General features: G+C 43.5%; 1 protein-coding gene and 1 pseudogene across 3 annotated transcripts in view; one reads left to right on the top strand and one right to left on the bottom strand.

Moving 5' to 3' along the window:
- Positions 1–21,453, bottom strand: part of DLGAP1 (DLG associated protein 1) — an 869,846-nt gene extending 848,393 nt beyond the window's left edge. For 2 of the 3 annotated variants that reach the window (XM_036822899.1, XM_036822900.1), the window contains exon 1: positions 21,055–21,453. The gene's annotated coding sequence lies outside the window, so the exon portion shown is untranslated. The remainder of the gene's footprint in view (positions 1–21,054) is intronic. The other variant, XM_036822903.1, reaches the window with a different exon arrangement.
- LOC118879831 lies at positions 1,839–2,766 on the top strand (annotated as a pseudogene).
- Positions 21,454–21,910: the final 457 nt, after the last annotated feature.

Below are 21,910 nucleotides of genomic sequence, written 5' to 3'. Positions count from 1 at the left end.
ATAATGGAAATGTATTCTCGTAAAATGAAAAGGGAAGGACTAGGGGTCTGGAAAGATAACTCCCACAATCCCAGAAAACAACGGACAAGGTAGAAGAGAAGTTCCCAAGTCGATAAAGTTCAAATGGTCACAAAAGAGATCACAGCAGTCAGTCGTCTCTCAATCCCCACATCAAAGGAGGGAGGGCACTGATGGAAAATCACCATGATTCAGCTGCATCCATCACTGAACTCCGAAAAGAGTTTGGGTATATTTGAATGCAATCGCTCCAGATGTTCTACAAATTCATAACTCTTTAATCGCAGTCATAATATCACTCAACAAAAATGTCATTCTGGAGAGATGAAAGCTAGCTGCTTCAATTCTGAAGCCTTTGTTTCACTTCCCTCTCCCAAAACATGAAAAGATTAAACTTGCACCCAGAGCCTGGATAGCGGCAGGTCACAGAGACAGGAATTACAACCAGGAAAGTTGCGGACAGGCTTGGAATGCAGAAGAGCTGGGAGGGGCTCATGGGCTCAGAGCCAAGTAGATGGACACACAGACACACACAGCTAGGTGGCTAGAAACCAGCAAACTCCAGGAAAGGTGGCCAGAACAAGCAGCCCAGAAGCTCAAAACATGCACGATGACTTTGGGAGCAAGGAGAAAGTCAGAAGCTCAGAGAAACATTTCTAGAAGTAGGCAAGGGTGGAAAGCTCCCAGGGAAGTGGTCTGGAAAGCAGGCAAACATGGCCAAGTTAGGAAAACTCGAGCAACAATCCCTTGTTTCAAGCAGTGATGTTTTATGTTTTTCCCTCCATGAAAAGTACCAATTCCCAAGCGTGATTGCCTGGGAACTCTCGGCAGAGACATACAAACATAAGTATTTGGCTGGAGGTAGGTACCTAAAGGCCAATCGTTCTGAAATTTTGACGTGTGTGATAATCACCTGGAGAGCTTGTTAAAATGTGACTTCTGAGCCCCACCTCCAGAATTGCTGATTCAGTAAGTCTGAGTTGGGCCCAAGTATTTGCATCTCTGACAAGTTCCCAGATGATGTGGTGCTGCTGGTCCAGAGACCATACTTTGAGAACCAGTGCCATGGGTCCTCAGTTCTCATCCCTAGACGTGCCCTAGAATCATTTGGCAAGTTTTGTAAATGCTCACACCTGAGCCCACCCTAGAGGTGAAGATGAGGTGGTCTAGGACAGAGCCTGAGATCGGTATGTTTCCAAAGTTCCCTAGATGTTTCCAATGCCTACACGAGGTTGAGAATTACTGCTACGTGGGGATATAAAGTTAAATGATGACAAACTAGTTCTGTTTGGGGTACCTTTCTGAAAGGAAGCTGGCTTCTCTCTTTAAACCTAGGGGCTTAAACTCTTTTTTTTTCATTAACATATTTTTTTAAATTTTATTGGAATATAGTTGATTTACAATGTTGTGTTCGTTTCAGGCATACAGGAAAGTGATTGAATTATGCACATATTCATTCTTTTTTCAGATTCTTTTCCCATATAGGTTATTACAGAATATTGGGTAGAGTTCCCTGTGCTATACAGTAGGTCCTTTTTAGTTATCTATTTCATATTTAGTAGTGTGTGTATGTTACGCCCAAGCTCCTAATTTATCCCTCCCCACCATGTTTCCCCTTTGGTAACTGTAAGTTTGTTTTAGAAATCTGTGACTCTGTTTCTGTTTTGTAAATAAGTTCATTTATATCATTTTTTAAAAAATTAGATTCCACATATGACTGATATGTGGGAGCTGGGAGCTGGGATCTGGTGGCGGTGGTGGCGCCGGGTGAAGGGACCGGCGCCCGGGGCAGGGGCAGTGGGGGAGGGACTCGGGCCACCATGGACGACAAGGCATTCACCAAGGAGCTGGACCAATGGGTCGAGCAGCTGAACGAGTGTAAACAACTTAGCGAGAACCAGGTGCGGACGCTGTGCAAAAAGGCTAAGGAAATTTTAACAAAAGAATCAAATGTGCAAGAGGTCCGTTGTCCTGTTACCATCTGTCAAGATGTGCATGGTCAATTCCATGATCTTATGGAACTCTTGAAAATTGGTGGGAAATCACCAGATACGAACTATCTATTCATGGGTGACTATGTAGACAGAGGTTATTATTCTGTGGAGACTGTGACTCTTCTTGTGGCATTAAAGGTGCGTTATCCAGAACATATTACAAGATTGAGAGGAAACCACGAAAGCCAACAAGTTACCCAAGTATATGGCTTTTATGATGAATGTCTGCGAAAGTATGGAAATGCCGATGTTTGGAAATATTTTACAGATGTTTGATTATCTGCCACTTACAGCTTTAGTAGATGGACAGATATTCTGCCTCCACGGTGGCCCCTCCCCATCCATAGATACACTGGATCATATAAGAGCCCTGGATCGTTTACAAGAAGTTCCACATGAGGGCCCAATGTGTGATCTGTTATGGTCAGATCCAGATGATCATGGTGGGTGGGGTATTTCACCACTCGGGGCTGGCTACACATTTGGACAAGATATTTCTGAAACATTTAACCATGCCAATGGTCTCACACTGGTTTCTCGTGCTCACCAACTTGTAATGGAGCGATACAGTTGGTGTCACGATCGGAATGTGGTTACCATTTTCAGTGCACCCAATTACTGTTATCGTTGTGGGAACCAGGCTGCTATCATGGGATTAGATGACACTTTGAAATATTCCTTCCTTCAGTTTGACCCAGCACCTTGTCATGGAGAGCCTCATGTGATCCACAGCACCCCAGACTACTTTCTGTAAATTCCTCTTGGGAAACCTGCCTTTGTATATGGAAGTATATACCTGGCTTAAAAAAAAAAAAAAAAAAAAAAAAAAAAAATATATATATATATATATATATAAAGCAACAGTTATCTATGTGTTTCTGTAACAAATTGGGATCTGTCTTGGCATTAAACCATATCATGGACCAAACTGTGCCATACTAATGATGAGCATTTAGCACAACTTGAGACTGAAATTAGTTCAACACTATGTTCTAGATCGGTCGGTCTTAACAGTTTGTCTGCTGTATTTGTAGGAACCATTTTCCTTGGGACTGTTCAAGCAAAAAAGGTAACTAACTCCATCTATTTTTGCACTTACTTGGAAATTTTAGTTAGAGTGTTTAACTGACATGGATTAATAGGGTTGGATTTTTATTTTTAAGAAAAATTTACAAGCTAACTTCCACTTAATTCATTACCGTTTATTTTATTGAAATGTATAATTAACTGAAAAAAAGATTCTTAGGAGTACGTTGTCATAACATTTAAAGAGATTTCCCTTCATTTAAACTAAATCACTATTTTATGTTGATTTGCATATTTCTGTATATTTGTCATGACAGTGCTTGCATTCTATTTGGTGTACTGAGCAAATAAACTTTCCATTTTAAACAAAAATAAAGGCGAGAGGGGGCTTCCCTGGTGGCGCAGTGGTTAAGAATCCGCCTACCAATGCAGGGGACAGAGGTTCGAGCCCTGGTCCGGGAAGATCCCACATGCCACGGAGCAACTAAGCCCGTGTGCCACAACTACTGAGCCTGCGCTCTAGAGCCCGCAAGCCACAACTACTGAGCCCACGTACCACAACTACTGAAGCCCGTGCTCTGCAACAAGAGAAGCCACCACAATGAGAAGCCTGCACACAGCAAAGAAGAGTAGCCCCCGCTTGCCGCAACTAGAGAAAGCCTGCACACAGTAACAAAGACCCAACGCAGGCTAAAATAAATAAATTTTTTTTAAAAATGACTGACATGTGGTATAAACATGCAATGGAATATTACTCAGCCATAAAAAATTTTTTAAAAAAGAACTAAATAATGCCATTTGCGGCAACATGGATGGACCTAGTAAGTCAGACAGAGAAAGACAAATATCCTATGGGCTTAAACTCTTCATGGGGTCCAATAATGGTTATGTTTAAAACTAAAGCACTTACAGCTCCTGCTCAACCAAAATCCTATTTATACCAATAAAGTGTTTAGGTAACATCACCAAAAATTTATAAACCATCATAGAAGGCTCAATTTATCTTTCGGAAACAAAGGAGAAATCACTAACAATGGAAGGAAGACTTTGGTTTTCTCCATCCACACTGCCAGGACTTAGAAGAAAAACAAGTTTTCCAAAACAACGATAAAGCAGCCAAGAGGAAAATCCAATAAAATTGCCAAGGAATGACAGTGCTCTAGGAACAGATGGACTGGTTCCTTTCTGAAATTTTATGAAGAATATCGATGAACTGAAACATTGACAAAGATATTTAATGCAAACTTATAGGGAAAGCAATCAAATCTCTTGGAACATTCTAGCCAAGCGAGATGCTTGAATGCAAGGAGAATGTTTTCAACCTCTTTCTCATTTTTCAGAATTACTGAATAATTGATCAGTTAACAATAACTAATGGAACAAATCATGCTGTATGATCTTGGTTTTGTTTATCAATTTCGTGTCAGGTGTGAAGTAAATAATGGTTCAAAGATGGCTCATTATTATAAAAAAAAAGTTAAGTCATTGAGAACTTCATTCACATTCATTCTTTGGATAAATATTTATTAGGAAGCAATATTTGACAAATATTTATTAAGAATCTCTATGCTAACCAGGATGCTGGGAAGAGAATATGGTGATAAGTTGAACTACTTTGCAAATGGTGGGAAAGAGTGGCATTAATGAGAAAACAAAACAAAACAAAACAGTCATGTGCAAAATGAGTTGGGAGGAGGGAGGGAGCAAAATTCCAGGCAGATGGAATAAAATATCTTAGAAAAGATTAGTTATCCTTCCATTTTACACCTAAACATATATGACTGTGTGAGGTAGACTACTCAATTTCAATGATATAATTTCTAATAAAACGTTTTGACTCATGTGCACTCCATACATGTGTATACAAGTTAATTTTAAGAACGTGTCTAATATCAAAAAAATTGAATTTCAATTTCAACGTAGGACACTCGTAGATTGAAAACTTGCCAAGCCTTTGGCCATATACTTCCTGTCTTCAAGAAATTAATGTATTACTATCAGTACATTACTTTTACTAGCAGCTTTCTAGAACTTTCACTAAGTTTATGCCCTAGGCAATTCAACACTCAAATTTATTTTACATAAGGAACGTAAAGCAATCCCAAACAAAAGCATCAGAAATAATACATGTAGAAACACGCAAAGAAAGATGGAAGACATTGCACTTATAAAATGCATTTGTTTTCTGTGACACTAAGGCAGCAGGGACTTTATAAAGGGTGCTCACTGTTCTACCAGTTTGACATATATCCATCTTCATTTCAGCTTCTGATAACTTACATGAGCCAAACATCCCGTACCAATATTTATTTGAGATAGAGATGCTTATACAGTCAACTTGCCTTTTTCTTAAAAAATTAAAGTTAAAAAAAAACTATAGCAGCATGCTAGTATTTTATAGGCCACTTGAATTACCTTGCACTTGAGTTAAGGATACAACAGTGTTGATTTGTCAATGTCTGTTTAAACAGATTGAAGTGTTTAATTCCATCAGGCTCAATCGCAAAGAATCCCAACAGCCAATGAGCACTTTTCTGCTGGGATTTCTTAGGAGGACAATCTAACATCTTTCTTTTCCCACTTGCCATTAAAGTCCTTATCTAAATGTTGCCAAAGGTGTGTCAGGTTCATTCACTGTGTTCCCTAAATTCTGTCTTTATTGCCGGTGTCACCTGTGTGTGTGCTGCTTTGTCTTGGAGGGATGCTCTAAATGTCCTTTCCAATAGATTACTCGATGGGAAGCGGAAGCTAGGGGTAGGACAGGAGTAAAGACGCAGACTTAGAGAATGGACTTGAGGACATGGGGAGAGGGAAGGGTAAGCTGGGACAAAGTGAGAGAGTGGCATGGACATATATACACTACCAAATGTAAAATAGATAGCTAGTGGGAAGCAGCCGCATAGCACAGGGAGATCAGCTCGGTGCTTTGTGACCACCTAGAGGGGTGGGATAGGGAGGATGGGAGGGAGACGTAAGAGGGAGGAGATATGGGGATATATGTATACGTATAGCTGATTCACTTCGTTATAAAGCAGAAACTAACACACTATTGTAAAGCAATTATACTCCAATAAAGATGTTAAAAAATAAAAAAAAAAAAAGAAGCTAACATTTCTCCTACAGCTGACAGATCCTTTCCTGGAAAGAAGGAACTGACTTTCTTCGGAGCAAGCAGATGGTCCCACCCCCAGAAGATTCCGCAGAGACTCACCTCTGTCACACAAAATTTCTCTGACACGTGGGAAGAGGCAGGTGGAAAGTGGAAGGTGAGCCAAACACAAGGTATTGAGGCCCTTGGTTCCTGGTGCCATTGAAACACCTATGTCCTGAAAGAACCCATCAGAGCAGGCCCCAGTCAGCAGCAAGGTAAAACTCAGAAAAAGGATATGTGGAGATTCCTTCATATAACAGACATTACAGAACAAAAGGCTTTACCTTCAGACTACAGGGTTATGATTTTAGCAGAAATATTTCTATTTCCATCAAGTTCTCCACAAATGAGATGAGTGGAAACAGAAGGAAGGAATTCAAGAAAAATAAAACAAGGGTCACTTCAAGAAATTTCCAAAGAACCACCTCCTGGGCCAGCTACGCTGTCAAGTGAAACAATTGAAAACAAGAGGGTATATCCTGTAGGCAGCTGGAGACACATTTCTGAGAGTTATCAGTTTCACAGTATGGCCACTTACTTGATTCCCATTTCACTCCATATTTCTTGGATGCCAACCAAATGCCAGGCACTGGGTTAGGCACCAGAGGGGTACAGAGGCTGGTGCTAACAGAACTTGGTTCTATGATCAGCTCTACCCATGATAGTTCTGCAGTCTGAGAATATATTCTCTAAAGCATGATATCACTTTCTACTTAGGGGCAGCATAATACACTTAGCACATAGAAAGCATTCAGTAAAACATATAATAACTATGATTATTACTAGCAGTATTATTACAGGGTATGTTCTTAAGAAGCATGCCCTATGTTGTTACAGTGCATAATCTAGCAGGAGATTAAAAACCACAAGCAGCTACAATGCAATATGGTAGATACTATATCTGAAAAGTATACAGACTGCTGTTAAGACAGAAAGGATAAACGAATTACACAGCAGTGAACATCACCCCACGCCTCTCCAAGAGCCTTGCCAAATCCCAAAGCTAGAACCTTTCAAGAGAAGGTCTGAATTTAAAAAATAAAAATAAAAAAGCTTGGACTTCCCTGGTGGTGCAGTGGTTAGGAATCTGCCTGCCAACACAGGGGACACGGGTTCGATCCCTGGTCCGGGAAGATCCCACAGCCCATGCACCACAACTACTGAGCCTGCGCTCTAGCGCCGTGAGCCACAACTAGTGAGCCCGCGTGCCACAACTACTGAAGCCCGCGCACCTAGAGCCCACGCTCCGCAGCAAGAGAAGCCACCGCAACGAGAAACCCATGCACCGCAACGAAGAGTAGCCCCCGCTCAACGCAACTAGAGAAAGCCCGCACACAGCAACGAAGACCCAACACAGCCAAAAATAAATAAAATAAATTTATTTTTTAAGTCTTTAAATAAATAAATAAATAAAAATAATATAAAAGTTTATTTCTTTCTATACTGGAAATCTATCAAAGAACGGTACTTCAATAATCCCTCTCATCTGGTTCTATTTTTTTCATAGTTGTTATTCCTTCTAACACGCGAAAAGAAGTCTGATGTTTATTGTTTGCTGTCTGTTTCCTCACACTTGAACGTAAACTCCACAGGGGATGCCTTTTGTCTTTCGTTCTTGCTGTTGCTCAGGACCGAATTCAAAGTACCTAGAATAGTGCCTGGCATGTACTAGTTACTCAATAAACTGTTGTTAGTTGAATGAATGAATGAATGAATCAGTAATTCCTATCATCCAACTGTGGGCATCTTTAGGATCTGAAATGCATAGGAAAATAAAAATCTGGAAAAATGAACTAAGTACAAAGGAATACATTTCTACCCATCACTCCCTTATTGACATCTGACTTAGAAATCACCTACATATCTTGGTTCTCAATGCAGGACATAATATGGGTAATTGAGCTATACTAGAGTTTTCTTCTTTCATTCAAATATTCAAATAAAGAGAAGTGGTTTATATAAATGTAGCTCGTTAACAATTATTAGTGCCCATCAGTGAGCCTCTTGGTTCCCTCATCCCCTCACCAGTCTGGTCCTGGATCAAGGAGAAATCACACCGCCGTGTTAGCAGCGGCTGTTGCCTGAACATGGTTCAGCACCCGACCCCTGGCAGAGCGAGAGACTTCCTAATTCTGTGGCAGAAAGGGTGGTATGTGTTCCTAGTTACAATTGAGAATTCCTTTTTTTCATAGATATAGGGTCTGGAATTTTAAATAGCTATGGTTTTCATTATAGTAATACTCATTTGCTTGTAGAAAATGGGTGAAAAAGGACTCTAGAAATTTAACTTTAGAAGCCAGCCACTATCAGATACATAATTTCTATGGGATAATTCTGTTGGGTGTCCAAAAATAATCAGCTTATAAGCACACCTATGGAACACAACCTCTTGGTAAATTAGTATTGCCAATATTTCTCACATTTAATGTGTGTTTATCAGCTCTCTTTGGAGCACCTCAAGCCAGTTTGTGTGTACCAACATTTCTACCCAAGAGGATTCCCTGAAAGAATTAAGGATGTGAGATTAAGGACGTGAAAAAGTGTTTTGTATTTGGGTGTATGGGGTTTTAAACCTAAATCACAAAGACATGAAATATCATGCTGCTATAACACATAAAAATCCTACAAAACCCAAATAATCCAGATGTAACTGCCCAGAAACCCTTCCCTTAATGAAAAAACAATGGAATTTTCCCATCTAATCAATCAGTAAAGTTCTCATTCTGTTTACTATTGGTTTTTATCTGCTGAGCCCCTTCTAAGAGAGAAGCTGTGAAGACACAGCTGAGTCTTCACTGTGAGCTGCGTGAAGACACATTACTCGGAGGCAGAAGATAAGCCACACGCAGCAGAAAAAGGTGGATGCGATCAGAAGACGAGTGCCCCACCTGCCAAAGTACAAGGACCCGGGGCTCACCGTGACCGTTAAGAGATGCTCCTCTGTAAGGGTCAAGCATAACTGCCTCTTTCTGGTTAGCTTAGAGACCTTTTCCATATCCCATCTTGCCTTAATAAATATGCATTCTGGTCAGAGTAAATTAAAATGTACACTTTGCATGTTGCTTTAGCTGCATTAATTTTTTCACAATTAAATCTTCCTTGGGGAGAAAGACATGCCTTTGATTTCTTTTGTACTCTCCTCACAGCATATGGTACCACGTCAGACAGGGCTGAACTGTAGGGGGGCTGTGGGCCTCTTTCCCTGTAACTGCAGCCTATGGAGCCTAAAGGCACTACTGCCGGAGTCCAAAGACCAGGGTTGCTCAATAAATATTAGCTATTATTGCACTTGTTCAGTGAAGTGCTCTCACTTTCATCAGATAATTAGGGAAAATGAAAGCAGATCTAGGAATTTTCACTAGGAGAAAAAAACCTTTCATGACTAAATAATTTTTAAATTCTTTAAAAATAGCACCTTTTAAACCAAGGTGCTACTTTGTTATAAAAAGATGGTTGGCAGATGAGTTCTTGCAGATAAAAATGTATTGTTAATAACAGCATTTATTATTTGCCCACCATAAGCCCACCACTGAGCGAGATACTTTACAAAGGTTGGCTCACTGAGTCCTTTCAAAACCTCTGATATGTAAGTTTAGTTATCCTCCTTGTTCACATGAGGAAACTGAACTCCGAGAAATGAATGAACTTGCCCAGAGTCATCTAGTTAGTTACATATCAGAATAGTAGAATCAGGACTCGGGGTGGTGAGGAGTAAGATTCCTGTCTGGAACACAGAAACAGCTGCTAGTATCCTGAATCTAATGATCGACTTCCAGCAGAGAACACCCTAATCAACAACCTCAAATCTTTATCAATTCTTAAAACTCAGGTTTAATGTTTCCCAAGTTGCTGATGGGACAGGTCATATCAAAAGTCAACATAACCAAAATAGAGCTCAAATTTTTATCACCACAATTTAGCCTCTTATTCCAGATCCTTACATGTTCCAGTAATGTCACTATTCCCAATGTCCTCACACTCCAAGTCTCCACTCAGCCCAAGCCATCTCCAATAACTAATTACAATCATCAAGAAAGCAGCTGCCACCTCCTAAAAAAAAAACCACTCTGCTGGCTACTGGGTTTAGGCCTAGAAGACAGACAAAAAGCACATTAGCCAATTCATCAGTTGAAGGAGCTTAAAATCTAGCAGTATTCACATAAAATGTTTAAAATGTAAATCATAAAGTAAATGACCCAGAAAAACGCAACTGGAACTCAGAGGACAGTTTACCCTGGGCTGAAATAGTCATAAAACGCTTCATGTGAGAGGCGAGATTTGACTGGGCCTTGAAGGATAGAGGAAGCATTGAAACAATGATTTTAAAAGAAATTCTTGCTCATGGTAAAACACTCAAACTGTACTGAAGGACATGAAGGGAAGAGTAAATTCCAGACTCCTCTTCTCTAGGCCCGAGGAGAATGTGCTACTGGCGATCTGTCAATTCGACAGAATTTAAATACATGAAGGAAAAAGAAACAAAGGAAGAGGAAGAAAGAAGGGCCAGAGTAGCACAGTCCTGACAAGCAGAGGTGGTCATGGTGGAGAAGAGTTTTGATGTAAGAGACTAAGAAATGGAGGGGGGGGGGGATAAATTAGGAGTTTGGGATTAGCATGTACACACTACTGTATATAAAAGAGATAAACAACAAGGACCTACTGGGAACTCCTACAGGGAACTCTACTCAATATCTTGTAATAACCTATAAAGGAAAAGAATCTAAAAAGGTGTATATATATATATTTTATATAAAATATATGTATAACTGAATCACTTTGCTGTATATCTGAAACTAATACAATATTGTAAAGCAGCTATATTTCAATAAAATGTAAAAAAGAAAAAGAAATGGAGCTGAGCCACGAAGGGAGCCAGCTGTGCCTTCTCTCACTCACACATCTGAGGACCAACCAGCCATGTTCCAGGTTTGTGCTCGAGTCTGGGGGATGCAGGGAAGTAAAAATCGTCGTGGCTGCTGCCCTCACGGTCTCAAGGTCAGAGTTTGAGGAGTCTCACAGTGACTTTGATAGGTCTTTAGAAAAGTAAATCTAGATGCAAGTTGAATCAGAAGGAGACCCTGGAGGCAAGAAGTTCCATTAAAAGACCCTGTACATGCCCAACGTAACATGATGAAGTCTTGAAGTGGAGGGGCAGCAGAATCCATACAGTACAACTGCTTCAAAGTCTAACTTCATGAAGAAGAAATTAAGACCAAGAGAAGTTATATGCTGTGCCCAAATTTGGAATGTAATTAAGGGCTTTATAAAATAACCTTTGATACGAAAGTCTTGAAGAACTAAATGTGAAAATAAAACTTTAATAGTTTATGAGAGTTCTTCCCTGGTGGCTCAGTGGTTAAGAATCTGCCTGCCAATGCAGGGGACACGGGTTCGGACTCTGGTCCGGGAAGATCCCACATGCCGCGGAGCAACTAAGCTCATGCGCCACAACTACTGAGCCTGTGCTCTAGAACCCGCGAGCCACAACTACTGAGCCCGCGTGCCACAACTACTGAAGCCCGCATGCCTAGAGCCCGTGCTCCGCAACAGGAGAAGCCACCGCAATGAAAAGCCCACACACCACAATGAAGAGTAGCCCCTGCTCGCTGCAACTAGAGAAAGCCCGCAAGCAACAACAAAGACCCAACACAGCCAAAAATTAAAATTAAAAAAAAAAAAAAGTTTATGAGATAGAAAAGGGTGATACTTTTACCACTTAGAAATGGAAAAGATTTCTTAAACAAGATATCGATACCATAACAAGAAGAATCAAAAATGCATCTATTTTAAATTTTAAAAAGAATCTTTTCACCCAAAGATGTCCTAAAAATGAAAAGACAAGCCACCAGTTGGGAGAAGCCCATTGAAACGAGCTTCATTTCATTCCTGGAATGAAATTACAGAAAAAACTCTGATATCCAGAATATATAAATAACTCTTACAAATCAATGAGTTTTTTTATGCAGTGGGAGAGTGGACAACATGTATGTCTACACATTCCAAAGAAATCTGAATGTTAAGAGAGGAAAAAAATGGTCAACAACATTAGCGGTCAGGAAACAACACATTAAAACTGCAAGGAGATATAATTTCACAACCCGAAGGCTGGCAAAAAATAACATATACCACTAAGTGTTGACAACGATACAGAACAAAAGGAGCTCTTATAGATGGCTGGTGGGAGGATAAATAGACAAAACTCTTTTTGGTAATTTGGCATTATCTGCTAAATGGGAAGGTACAAATCCCTCCTACAATTCTCCTAAGAATATACCCCAAGGAAAGGTCCTTTGTATGCACAAGGAGATGTGCGTATGAACATCCGTAGCAGCCTTGTTGGAAAATAAATAGAATGTCCATCAATACATTAATCACTATATATTATACAACGGAATACCATAGGGTAGTAAGAGTGAATAAGTAATACCTATTCATATCAACAAAATAGTAATCAATTAAAGTTGGGTAAAGAAGACTACAAAGAGCATGGTGTTCCTATTTATCGAGTTTTTTTTTTTTAACTTTTTTTTTTTTTTTTTTTTTTTTTTTAATTTATGGCTATGTTGGGTCTTCGTTTCTGTGCGAGGGCTTTCACTAGTTGTGGCAAGTGGGGGCCACTCTTCATCGCTGTGCGCGGGCCTCTCACTATCGCGGCCTCTCTTGTTGCGGAGCACAGGCTCCAGACACGCAGGCTCAGTAATTGTGGCTCACGGGCCCAGCCGCTCCGCGGCATGTGGGATCCTCCCAGACCAGGGCTCGAACCCGTGTTCCCTGCATTAGCAGGCAGATTCTCAACCACTGCGCCACCAGGGAAGCCCTATCGAGTTTTAAAACAGCAAAACAAGACTCTACTGTGTAGTACACACATATACCTACATACCTAACAAAGGATGAGGAAATGTGTGGCAATGATAAACACAAAATTCAGTGTACAGGGTACCACTGAGGGGACATAGCCTTGGAGAGACTCTGAGAGTATCAACAGCATGTGCAGTGATTGGGTACATGTGTGTTTACCATAATATTTAATTTTTCGTGTTGCTGAAACATTTCACAATAATTCTCAACTTGTAATGAAGAACTGAAAAGTAGCTTGAGGCACAGGTACACAGCAACAGAGAAAGAAAAGAGTCGACTATTACTTGAGAATTTTCCAAAATATTTCATGTCTTCTCTTCTCCCATTCCGACTTCCCTCCACCTGGAGCCCATCATTTACACCTGAATTAGCACAATAGCCCCCTAAGGCGTCCCTCTGTGCCCATCTGGTGGCAGACTGATTCACTTCCATCCGTCCCAGAGGCCACTTCTCCATGTCACTGTCTATACAAAGTCCTTCAATGCTCCTATCAACGCTAAACATTCTTGAATCATCAGTAAAACCATCCAGAGTGTGCCTCCATCCTTCTCAGTCAAATTCATTTCCAGGTCTAATTAAAATGCACTAGAGAAGCTGGTGCAGAAGACCATCTCCCTGAGCCAGCAATCTGCCAAGTTGGTTTGCATCTCCATGTCTTTGTCAAAGTTTTGCTTTATCTGAAAAGTCATCCCTTCCTCCTACTTAACTCTTACCATCTAGGAAAGTCCAACATAAGACCGTCCTCTTTAGGAAGCATTCCAAAACGATCCCACTGCTTTGGGTTCGATTTTCAGCTGCCCAAGGATTTGAACTATATTTTGCACTTCGACAGTCTCCATACTCATGAATACAAGGAAGATCATATGATTTCATTTGCTCGTTCGCCCATCCTTGGAAAGGCTATATCCATGCCAAATATATGCCATGGATCATCTAAATCCCTTGGTATTCTTAGCATCAAAGCAGAATATTTTAAATTACCGATAAAGTAGAGGCAAATCTAGAAAAGTGATGATGCATTATTATAAACACATGGGTCATGTCCATGCTGAGTCTTACATTGCCTCGCAGATCTGTAAGGTTGAGCAGTGGTGTAACATCTAAAGCTGGGGGCGGGGGGAAGGGCAGGTTAGCACACCCATGCCGCTGGCCCACCACACCTCATCGTTCCAGTGTCTCAGAAGTGTAGATCGGACAGAATATACTACTTGCCTGGCCAGAAACTAGTATAAAAAAGTCATGGAAATACCAAGGAGGCTGTGAACCCATATAATTTAAAATGGTAGATTCCAACATCCCCTATGATCAAGAGCCACCCCACATAGGTTCTAAGTAGGTACCTCTACAGAAATCAACCTCCAGCAAGAAAGTCAGTTGTAGCCACTTCTCCCCCTCCCACTTCATACCTCTCATCCCTGTGATCTGATTCAACCTTTCAATCTTCAGTGAACATTTGCATCCCTTCCATCAGCAACCCCTCTCCTAGCCCCTATCTCTGTTATCCCTTGAGCTTACGGTCTCATAGAGGTTGACAAGCACATCAACAGAAAATGGAATATAAATATGCATCAAGGACTTCCGTGGCAGTCCTCTGGTTAAGAATCCACCTTACAATGCAGGGAACTTGGGTTCGATCCCTGGTCGGGGAACTAAGGTCCCACACGCCATAGGACAACTAAACCCACCCACCGCAACTACTGAGCCCGTGAGCTCTAGAGCCCTGCGCTGCAACAAAAGATCCCGCACACTGAAACTAATAAATAAATCATGACACAGCCGAATCAATCAATAAATAAATGTTTTAAAATAAATAAATGTGCATCAGATTCAGTGGAGACACAGGAAGGAATGCTTGATCCTTTGGGGGTAAAGGGTGGGAAAGAAGTTTGTGTTTAGCATCAAAGGGCGGGGTGAGGGGGTGGAATCTGATAAAGGCAAGTCGGGTGGTTAAGCCATTCGTATGTGTGAGTGAGAAGGAGGAGAAAGGAAAAGGGGCAAGAGGGTTTTTTTTCAGGGGGGGAGGGGTTTGTATTGCTTTGTTTTTTTAATCCGTATCTTATTTCAGAACCTCCCTCTGTTGACCAGAAGACTGTAGTTTCTGTAGCTGGAAACAGAGCACAACCTAACCCATCACATGCTGGCCATGCTGGGATCAGCCCTGTGTTTACCAGGTGTTATCAGAAGAAGCTTAGGACCAAAGGATGCAGAGTTTGAGACTGCAAGGAGGGCCATGCAAAAGCCATGTAATACTACCTTCAGAGTTCCGGGCCTTACACAGTTGGAATACAGATTTGCATGCACTCATTATTCATTCATTCTCTCAGTCAATGTCTACTGACCACTTACTAAGTCCCAGGTGCTGTGCTAGGCGTCAGTGATATTTTGTGAACATGCTATTTTAGTCCTTGATCTCAGGGAATGCATAGTTCAGTGGGGAAGACAATCGATCAGATAATCACAAAAGTCAAGGCATCATTATTAACTGTAAAAGGACCATGGTAAAAAGTATCAAGGCAACTAAGTTGCCTGCAACCGGACAGCTTCACTGATTAAATGACCTTTCAGCTGAGGTCTAGGGAAATGGAAATAATGTAAGAAACATGTTCCAGGGAGTTCACACAGGAAACTTCTAAATGTGTTACTGCTTCAGGGTTCCCCTGCTGCCCCTTCCCAGCTCCAAGTGGGAAAGCTCATCCCTGTCTGATAGAAAATGTGACTTTGCTTCTGCATTCGTGTCTGGGTAAAGAGCTTCGAGGAGAGTGATTGTGCCTTGCCTTCTTGCTAGACTAGTCTGATGAATCATATCAAAGAAGAGCTGCTCGCAAAGTCTGAGACAAGATCAAAATGCCATTTTCCTCTTCAACAGCAGCCTGTGTCTTGCAAAGAAATCTCCATGCTATCTACCAGGGGCAATTTCTAGCCCGGAAAAAGATATCACACTGAGTTTCCACTGAAACTGAAACCCAGAAAGCAAGGGTCCCCAGGGCAAGGATGTAATCTGGAGGTGAGAGTGAGGGTTAATGCCAGTCCTCCTGTCAGAATACTCATAAACGTTCTCCTGTAGTAGAATTAAAAGGGAAGTTACTCTAGCAGATGTTTCCAAATTAGCCAAAACCATGTCAGGGAGTAAAGCAGCAGAGCTGGAAATGCGCCCAGAGAGAGAGAGAGAGAGAGAGAGAGAGAGAGAGAGAGAGAGAGAGACCTTCCCACAAGCAGCCTGATGGAGCCACTGAAAGGCCTCTGAGCCCTCCTGGTGCAGATGGGGATGCAGGAGCGAGGAGATACTCAGGTCCCAGCACAAATCCTCCTCTCCTAATTGCTCATCCATGGCTCCAATGAGACTACCAGTCTGCTGAATCCTAAGAAGTCCTGGCAGGATCGGGCAGTTAATGCACTGCCAAACCACACTCTTCACGCTTGCTTTTGTGCTGTTGCTTACAAATCCGACAAGAAACGTTGGGAGAAGATATAGAAATTGTCCATGACGACGGAGGAGCAAACCATGATAAATGAATGTGAAAATGAACAGTATAGTGTCAGGCAAATCCCAGGAGGAGGGTGGGTCTGCATCTTCAGAGAAGACCCAGAGCACTGATATCTAGTTCACAACAACCCCAAACTGGGCAATGATATCCCCCGCTATGCAGGTTCTCACCTACCCAGGAAAGAAAAGGCCCAAGAATCTGAGCCAAAGATCCGTGGCCACATATCCAGAGGGCTTCCTGGGTGTGAGCTGGGCTCCCAAGTGGGCTGTCACTTGTTACCCAGTAATCATTACCTCCTGCAGGAAGGAGAAAACAATAAACACCATCCAGGAAAAACCTTAGGTCAATAAAGGCAGAGAAGATCTCCAGTTTCTCACTGGTACACCAGCTGTCTGGCCCCACCACTGTCTAGACTAAAAGATGTAAAATTTGTGGGTCAGCACAGCTCACATGCAATACCAACCTCTGTGCAATCAGAGAAAGGAAGAAAAGACCTCAAAGAAAAGCCATTCACCATTTTAACCACCTTATATCCACATCCCATTTTTTCTGCCCTCAACCACACGTTTTCCTTAGCAGGTGGTTTGTGTGTTGCAGGGTTACAAAAAAAAAGAAGTCACAAATTTTGGTATGCATTAATGGTATATTATACATAGCAAATATACATTTTGCATAAGCCAAAGAGGTATGTGTTAGAAGAAAAGGAACTGGTACCTGGTATCTCATACAATGAGTTGTCAGTGGATGTTTAAATACATTAAAGTGAAAGACTGATGATTAGTTCTAAATCCTCCTCTGTGGTAGAAGAACGGTTTAGACCTTCCTAGGAACAACATCTTTGGCAATTCCTGAGAGACCACACAATGAAAGTCACCTTCATTGGGGAGTAACAGGAAGCAGCCTACACATTCCCCATGATTTAAAAAAAAAAAAAAAGAAGGAAGAAAGTCAAAGAAGAAATGATTCCTTTCTTTGAAAATGAAGAATTACAAGCCCTGAGGATCTTCTGGAAACAAGAGATGGCACAAGACATGATGCGGTGCTTTTGAACCTCCAAGTGTATCTGTGGCACAAAATTTTTAGAATTCTAGACAAAGGGTCTTCTTGTGATTGTGTTTCTTTAAAATAAAAATGTACAAAGAAAACAACATCTCATAGACGGTAAGGCATAGATTGTAAGTGTGGGAGGTGAGGATTGGAGACAAGTGTTCAGATTTTTCAAAAGTCCTTTCACGATGCTCCTGCTTTAAGGCTGCTCCTTTAGCGGGATAAAGGAGAAAAGGAAACAAAAGAACTTACAACTACATTGTTTCCTTAGATTAATCATGAGAGGCAAGCGTGCTTTCTATAGAGATGAAATCTTCATGACAGTCTTCCAATGGAATGCTTCCTAAGAGGAAACAGATCCTTCTGCATGGAGCAGAGCTGCTCTGAATAAGGGGAGAACAATTTGTGGGAATGATCCAGAAGATACCATAGTGTGAATCTGTCATAGAAACTTCACTATGAAAACACGCATTTAGGTGGCATATTACTATTCTTTCTGAATTTGAAATATTACATGAGATCCAAATCAGAACACTGAACTCTTTGTTTCCAGAAGAAGTTGCTATTCAAAGAATGTTACTTGTCTCAACTGAGTTGTACATGAAATTGTTACTATGCTACAAATCTCTAAATGAGTAGTTAGTAAAACTTCATTTCCCCTCTTCCCAGTTTTAAATTTATATTTAAAAATTAATCAATCTAGGGAATTCCCTGGTGGTCCAGTGATTAGGACACCACGCTTCCATTGCAGGGGGTCGGGTTCGATTCCTGGTCGGGGAACTAAGATCCCGTGAGCCGCGCTGCGTAGCCAAAAAATAACAACAAAAAGTAATCTAAAAAATAAATAAATAAATAGTAATCAGTCTAGACAGCCATATAGAACAAAGGCATACATAACCTAGTAGAAGTTAAATCAAAGTGCATGCAATCTGTATTTCCAAATTTGATTCAATAGAACATTTACGCTTAGAAGGACTTAGAAAGTAGAACAACTTATAGTTAGTTTAGGCTATTTCCCTGAATGGGCTACATAATATTTTGAGAAGGTCTTGATTTCAATAATCACTCATATCAAGGTTTTAGTCCTGGCAAAATGAAGTTTACATTGAAGGAGAAATTACAGATTCTAAACCATGAAAATTCCCCATAAGGAAAACTCAAGTATTATTCCACCACCACCCCCCCCACCGCAAAGCACAATTGCTAGTGTGTGACTTGAAGAGTTTTGTCAGAAAATTACTTCATAATCTTTTAAAGAATCTGTTTATCAGTTCATTTTGCCAATATTTATATTGTCTATAATTTTTGAGATCAAATATTTTATTTAGTGAACTAACCTTGGGATAGAAATATAGAGAGAAACAGCAGACGTAATTTTTTAAATAGTCTATATTTGTGAAGCCATTCAAGTCTCTTTTCATACAAAGTAGCTAATACTTTCTCTTAAGTGAGTCAGTTGTTGTTTTTTTAATAGTCATGGAATTTTAGATCTAGAATTAGGAATATTTCAAGGAAGTGACTTTACTGCAGCAACTTTAAACTGAACTAATACACCCAAAGGAAATTAATAACAAGGCCATTGACACCAGATTTCTATGAACTTTCCTATTTCACGCCACAATATGAATTTTCTGAACCAAGGGTAGTTTTCGTAACCTAAACAGTTAAATTTCAAATGTTTTGCAAAGTTATTCGATATTTCTTTATGACTTTGGATCTCCTTCTTAAATATGTAAACAAAGAAAACTTTATCCTTTTGACATTGGATAAATTAGGATACTTGTAACATCTCTTGCCTTCCTGTCATTTTGGTTCAAGTTGGGATAAAGATTACTGCTCTACATGCAAAATTACCTAGGCCAATAGAAAGTTGATTCCTGAAGCTGAAATTCGGCTATAAATAACCGTCAAAAGGCAGTTAGCTCCTTCCTGGTAAAAAATAATTTGCAAGATGTTTGCATTTGGTCCTAAAATTGCTTTCCTAGTTCTGAACATTCCTCATCCCAGGATCTGACTACAAGTCAGACTGATCCATCACCAGTTTACAAAGCCATTCTCGAAGGCTTTAAAAGCTAAAGATCTGCCTTGAATTGTTACTTTTATGATGTTTTTCATCACTGTAATTCCATAACTTCATGTGTTATGCTGGGGGTGGAGGGTGGGGGAGAAGGAGCATCGATCTCTCAAGAACGGAGCCAAGCTCACGGTGTCAAGAGGGGACAGTCTCGCAGTCGTCCATAAAGGAGATAACATCTCACCGCCCCCGCCCCCCCCCACGGAGGGTCCTGTCCCAGCCTCCTCGCCGCCTCAAACCCCCTCCCCTTCTCCGACAGAAAATTCCGCAGCCTCCTGGCCGGGAGGGAGGCGAGCCTGAGAGCCCTGGGCGGGAACGGCGCGCCGGCACAGACAGTGTCGCGGGCGCAGGCACCTGAGCAGCCCCTTCCCACCGCTTCCCGGGGCCACCGCGCCAGGCTGGGCTGGCTCGCCTCCCGCGAGGGGCGCAGCCTCCCGAGCCCTGCAGGCAGGATCTCCATCTCCGCGCGGCCCCCGAAATCCCGCCTGCAGCTGCGGCCGCCCCCCCAATGAAAGTGCAATTTGTTATCCCTCCCGGCCCGGAGGAGGGGTGTCCCTGTCTAGTCCCGGCTCAGCCCCGACTGTTCAGCTGGCTGAATATCGGGTCTCACCGCCCGCGCCGCGAGTGGCCGGGAATCGGCCTTGGCCTCGGCCGCGGGCGGGGGTCGACCCTCCCGTGATCGCTCCCTTGGACCCCGTTCTCTCCGTGCGTCTCTCTTTCTGTATCTCGGTCTCTCCCTGCGTGCCTCTGTCTCTCTTTGTCTCTGCTTCTCTGGCTTTCTCTCTCTTGCGCGCTCGCGCACGCGCGCGCGCGCACACGCACATATACATACACGCACACACACAGGGGAGGGGGCTATCTCCACTACCAATGCCAAAATGTCACCTAAAAAACAAGTGCAACAACTTGCCTCGCCAAAGACCCAGGAGCCAGTCGAGAAATGCCCTGCAGGGAGCAGCCCCCTCCTTCCCTGCAAGGTGCATCGGGGGTTGGGGTCGGGGGGGGGGGAGGGGTGGGAATTTGGCCGGTGGACGTGACGGGGACTGTTGTTCTCCTCCCCTCCCCCTTCCGGGACCCTGTCGCAATTAGAAATCCGTCCTCTGCTCAGGCCCCGGGGGGAACCGCGAGAACCGCACGCCGGAGAGGGGCGCGCCGATCCCCAGGTTCCCGGAGTACCCCGGGGGTCGCTGGAGTGCGCCCCGGGCGGTGGAAGGCGAAGGAGAAGCCGGCCGGCGGCTAGGGGAGCCCAGTTCAGAGTCCCTCCGCCCGCGACAGAAGCGGTGACCGCGCGGCGGGCAAGAGCCGCCCAGCGCGCGGCGGTGGCGGCGGTGGCGGCGGCCCGGGCTCCGGTGGCCGCCGCCGCGAGCGCACGCCCCAGCCCCCGGAGCAGCCCGGCGTTACCTTGCCCCTGCCCGCAGTCCGGCCCTCGGTCGCCGCGGCCGTCCGTCGGTCCCGCGAGCCTCGGAGGGAGGACGAAAGAAGTGTCCCTGTGGCCGGGACAGGCTCCCAGCGAGGCGATGGGAAGGACTCGAGTGAGGAGCCGAGGCGGCTACGGCCGCTCCCACCGCGGATGCCGCCGATGCCCCCGGGCCGGAGGTGTCGGAGAGGCCGTGTCCTCGGGATTGCGGGGCCCGGAGCGCAGCGCTCGCCTCTGGCGCGGCTGCTGAGCGCCGGGACGCGGCGGGCTGGGGCGGCGAGGCTGGGCTGGTCACCCGCCCCTGGGTGCATGTTAATACGGTGGGGAGGAGGAGTCCCGCGCTTCCTCCGCCCAACCGCGGGAGCCGGCGGGCGGGCGGCGGCCGCGGCCCGGAGCCAGCACTCCCACCCGCCCCGGCTACTACGGCGGGCCACCAGCCCTGACCCAGCCCAGGCACGTGCGCCCGGGCCGCAGGGAGGCGCCCGGTGTCCTGCGGGTGATGCCCGCGCAGCTCCGGGCCGCAAGTGCGCTGACACCACGCGGAGGGGAAAGCCCCGCAACCCCTCGAAGGAACCGCGAGGCGCCCGCGCGTTAGTGGGCGTGTCCCGTGCGTTCCCCGGCGCAGCGTCCGCGGAGAAGTGAACCTGCCCCTCCTCACCTGACAGCTCTCGTTCCCAGCCTTGTCATCGGGAGCGCTCAACACTATCACAGGAACTCATGTTGACGGGCAGAGGGTTTGCCTTTCTCTCTCTCCATCCTCGGGATCCCTAGAAGAATTTTTGAAGAAGCAATCGCCAGGGAGGAGCCGGGGTCGTGGAAAGCGTCTAGACTCACCCGGAC

The sequence above is a fragment of the Balaenoptera musculus genome, chromosome 14, assembly GCF_009873245.2.
Source record: "Balaenoptera musculus isolate JJ_BM4_2016_0621 chromosome 14, mBalMus1.pri.v3, whole genome shotgun sequence".
In the NCBI taxonomy this organism is placed as follows: domain Eukaryota; kingdom Metazoa; phylum Chordata; class Mammalia; order Artiodactyla; family Balaenopteridae; genus Balaenoptera; species Balaenoptera musculus.
The sequence above is the reverse complement of the archived record's forward strand: the minus strand, read 5'-3'. Positions and strand labels throughout refer to the sequence as shown.